This window comes from Erinaceus europaeus, chromosome 6 (genome assembly GCF_950295315.1).
Source record: "Erinaceus europaeus chromosome 6, mEriEur2.1, whole genome shotgun sequence".
NCBI lineage: Eukaryota > Metazoa > Chordata > Mammalia > Eulipotyphla > Erinaceidae > Erinaceus > Erinaceus europaeus.
This window is the reverse complement of record NC_080167.1, coordinates 2,717,251-2,722,218: the sequence shown is the minus strand read 5'-3', so window position 1 is coordinate 2,722,218 and position 4,968 is coordinate 2,717,251.

The following is a 4,968-nucleotide window of genomic DNA, read 5'->3' as shown; positions in this document are numbered from 1 at the left end:
GATGTTTTTCTTTCTTTTTTAAAAAAATATTTATTTATTTATTTATTTATTTATTTATTTATTTATTTATTTTCCCTTTTGTTGCCCTTGTTGTTTTTCACTGGTGTTGTAGTTATTGTTATTGATATCGTTGTTGTTAGATAGGACAGTGAGAAATTTAGAGAGGAGGGGAAGACAGAGGGGGAGAGAAAGACAGACACCTGCAGACCTGCTTCACCGCCTGTGAAGCGACTCCCCTGCAGGTGGGGAGCCGGGGGCTCAAACCGGGATCCTGACGCCGGTGCTTGTGCTTTGTGCCACGTGCGCTTAACCCGGCTGCACCACCGCCCTACTCCCTTCTGGGATGTTTTTGCTTTAATACTCAAGCAAAAAAACCGCCACACCCACATGGGAATATATCTGAGGTCAGTGATGTAGTTCAGGAAAGAAGAGAGAGACTCAGGATGAGAGAATCTGAGGAGATTCCTGAACCGTGAAGTCAACTCTGAGGAGCAGTGGTCTAGACCCCTCTGCTGAGTGCCCACCTAGGACAGGCCGGGCAGATGGAATGGGACGCCCGGCCTGCCGTCCCTCCCCCCCTGACTCCGACAGCTTGGACATGGTCATCTGATGTCCCGCAGACCCCCTAACTCATGGTGTCCAAAAAACAGTCTTGTCTCTCCCCTCAGCCTACCAGAACATGAACGGTCCCCTTCCTCTTGAAGTTCCCACCACCGGCTGCCTGCCCCAGAAGCCTGGCATATAGCACCAGTCGTGGACCCAGCCCGAGGCCAGGGGCCCGTCAGGAAGAGGAGTCTATCTGGACGTCGGATGCTGAGACTTCGTTGGTCATTAATTTTTCTTGGCATTCATCTAGCTCTTTCTTCTTAATATTTATTTATGTATTCCCTTTTGTTGCCCTTGCCGTTTTATTTTTGTTGTCGTCGTTGGATAGGACAGAGAGAAATGGAGAGAGGAGGGGAAGACAGAGAGGGGGAGAGAAAGACAGACACCTGCAGACCTGCTTTACCGCCTGTGAAGCGACTCCCCTGCAGGTGGGGAGCCGGGGGCTCGAACCGGGATCCTTACGCCGGTTCTTGTGCTTTGCGCCACCTGCGCTTAACCCGCTGCGCTACCACCCGACCCCCTCCTCCTCCTCCTCTTCCTCCTCCTCCTCCTCCTCCTCCTCCTTTCTGTCTTCAGGGTTATCTCTGGGGCTCGGTGCTGGCATTACGAGTCCACTGCTCCTGGCGGCCATTTTTGTCCCTCATTTTACTGAATAGGACAGAAAGAAATTGAGAGGGAGAGGGAGACAGGGAGAAAGACACCTGCAGACCTGCTTTGCCACTTATGAATCGTCCCCCCTGCAGGTGGGACGCTTGTGTGGGTCCTTTTGCCAACGCCTGGCTCCTCTGTGTTTTTCTTTTTCTTTCTTTCTTTCTTTTCTTTTTAAAGATTTTATTTACTAGTTAATGAGAAAGATAAGAGGAGAGAGAGAAAGAACCAGACATCACCCTGGTACATGTGCTGCCAGGGACTGAACTTGGGACCTCATGCTCGAGAATCCAATGTTTTAGCCACTGTGCCACCTCGTGGACCACTGTTTTTCCTTTTTAAGTAATTTATCTTTTTTTCAAAAGTTTGATTTAATTTAGTTTTTTTTTTTTAAAAAATCCCTTTTTTTGCCTTTGTTGTTTATTATCATTGTCGTTATTGTTGTTGTTGCTGTCATTGTTCGATAGGACAGAGAGAAATCAAGAGAGATGGGGAGGACAGAGAGGGGGAGAGAAAGACAGACACCGTGGTCCGGGAGGTGGCGCAGTGATAAAGCTTTGGACTCTCAAGCATGAGGTCCCGAGTTTGATCCCCGGCAACACATGTGCCAGAGTGATGTCTGGTTCTTTCTCTCTCCCTCTGTCTTTCTCATAAATAAATAAAATATTTTTTAAAAAAAAAGAGAGAGAGAGACACCTGCAGACCTGCTTCACCGCCTGTGAAGCGAACCCTCCCTGCAGGTGGGGAGCCGGGGCCTTGAACCGGGATCCTTACGCCGGTCCTTGCACTTTACACCACCTGTGCTTAACCCGCTGCATGACCACCCGACTCCTGTAACTGATCTTTTTTTATCAGAAGTGGGGCAAGCACGGCTCTAGCAATAAGGTGCCGGGAACTGAACGTAGGGCCTTGTGCATGACTCACTCTCCCCAGAGTGCCTCCCTCATTTAGCATTCTTAAAATATCTTTAAGCACTGTGTGAGCATCCCGTTTAATGCAGTTGGGAATGCATTAAATAATAGCTATCTTGACCTCTGAGTCTGGGGGCTCTTCCATTTGATGGCTTCCTCTCTCTGCCAGCACTAGCCCATGTCATGCAGCAAGCCCTAGTTGTGACAAGCAGTTGCCCATGCTGGTGCAGAGTGCAGTCCTGGGGTCCTACTGCCCGGGTTCAAAGCCCAGCTTCACCCTCTGTGACCGCTCTGTCTCAGGGGTGGTCAGGGTGCCTCCGTCATGGGCATGGGGGCAAGTCTCAAAGGGGAAGGCCGGCCCTGCCCCCTGCATGGGGCTTCCTGGTACCTCAGCAAGCCTCTCTGCCGTCACAGGACCACCCTCAGGGCACAAAGCGCCCCCTGGCTGGGGCGGGGGGTGGTGGTGGTGGTCAGAGGCACTGGGCAAATCCTGCCACCTTCAGATTCTAAGTGCCTGACTGTCCACGGACAGCAGCATAGACTGTCCACGGGCAGACAGACACCCCTCAGGAGGCCCAGGGGCTGCAGTCACTGTCCCCACACTTGCCCAAGAGGTTGGAAACAGATGCCTCACACAGTTCCTCACGGGGCCGGAAACGTGCTGAGCAAAGACCTTGAACAGCAGTGTGCCCTGACCTAGACCTGCTTGTCTGTATTTTTAGCCTCTGTACGCTGTCTCCCATCACCTGTGCTGGAAAGGGGGCGGGAGGCCCAGGGAACGCTAGCAGAGGCCTCTTAGAGCCTGTGGAGGCAGTGGCTTAGACACTCTTGAGTTCCGTTGCGCAAGCCAGCTGTCTGGGCATGTGACACAGGTCCCCCGAGCTTTGTAGAGTTCCACGCTAGCTTTAATGCCTGGCTATTATTATTTAAAATTGAAAGTCTTTTATGTGTTATTTTTGTAGCCCTGGGACATGAACCTCCCCAGCCCAGTTTGTTGTTGTTTTTTTTTTTTCTTTTTCAGTTTTTCTTATGTTGCTGCTTGTAATATTTATTTCTTTATTACCAGAGCACTGCTCAGCTCTGGCTTATGGTGGTACTGAGGATTGAACCTGGGACTTTGGAGCCTCAGGTGGGAGAGTCTCTTTGCATCAGCATCATGCTATCTCCCCTGCCCTAGTTTTATTTTTAATTTTTATTTATTTTAGGAGAAAGAGAGGACAGAGGGAGAGAGAGGTGGGGGAGAGACAGCACAGCCCCACTCCACCATCTACGGAGCATCTCCATTGCTGTCCATCCTTCTACCCAAACAGGAATGAGATCTGAGTGGTCCAGGAGGTGGCAAAGTGATAAAGCTTTGGATTCTCAAGCATGAGGTCCCGAGTTCGATCCGGGGCAGCACATGTGCCAGAGTGATGTCTGGTTCTTTCTCTCTCCTGCTATCTTTCTCATAAATAAATTAATAAAATCTTAAAAAAAAAAAAAAGGAATGAGATATGAAAGAGACTTGCACACTACAGAGACTTGCCCTACTTCGTCAAAGACCTCTGCCTAGTTTCCCCCATGCGGCTCCCCACCCAAGGCTCTATCTGCAGTATCATTTTCCTGCCTTTGTGGGACTTCCTGCTTTCTGAAATCCACATTTTATTTATTTATTTATTTTTGGGTTGGTGGACTGAGTGGTGAAGCAGGTCTGCAGGTGTGTCTGTCTCTCTCTCCCTCACTATCTCCCCCTCCCCTCTCAATTTCTCTCTGTCTCTATCCAGTAATAAATAAATAGAAGCCAGGTGGTGGTGCACCTGGTTGAGCACACACACTACAGGGCCCAAGAATCCGGGTTCTAGGCCGCGGTCCCCACCTGCAGGAGGAAAGCTTCCCGAGTGGGGAAGCTGGGCTGCAGATGTCTCTCTGTCTCTCTCCTTCTCGCCTCCCAATTTCTGGCTGTCTCTACCCAGTAAATAAGTAAAGATAATTTAAAAAGTTAAAAAGAGGAAGGAAGGAAGGAAGGAAGAGAGAGAGAGATCCTAAGAGGAAGGGGCCCCTTCTCAGGGCTTTGTTGGGTCCAATCCTCCCTGCATCCCTCTGGGAACGAGGAGGCTTGGCCTCCATGGGGAGCTGGCGTCCTGAACTTTCTCCTTCGTCTGTCTGGGAAATGCGAGGTGCAGGGCCCCTGGTTCGCTGGGAGGCAGCCAGGAAAGGCCGGAACAGTGCGGAGGAAAGAGTGAAGGAGTGAGCCAGGCTGGGAGGCGGCTGCAGCGGGAGGGGAGACCGTGCCTGCCCGGGGGCTGGGGTGGGGGTCCCGCCGCCCCAGTGAGGATCCGGGGAATGACACCGCGGAAAAACAGCGACAGGACAAGATTCTTCTTGCTCGCCCGCCCGTGTGGGTGGAGAGGCCCGCGGGAGCCGGTGGGAGGCGGCGCAGCCTGTGGGGCCCTGGGTGCAGCCAGGGGCAAGGGCGGGCGGGCACCTTACCGGGGAGGCTGGTTCTGGGGGGTGGGCGAGGGAAGCAGCTGGGGACGGGTGGGTGCTGGCCAGGGCTCCAGGGGCGGGTGCACCTTGGGGTGGGGGTGGGGGGGTGGAAGCCAAGACCCCAGCCCCGCTCTGGGCGCCTTGGGGCTGAGGAACAGGCCCGCACTTGCAGCCGGGGACTCGGGGCTTGAAAGCGCCGCCCGCGCGGCCCGGACCTGCCCCGCGGGGCGTCACCAAGGCGCTTTCGGCGGGAGCCCCGGGAGAGTCTGCAGGGGTGGGGGGTGCGGAGGAGGGAGGCCCCCACCCAGCCCGGGCCGCCAGGGGGTGGGGGGCAAGG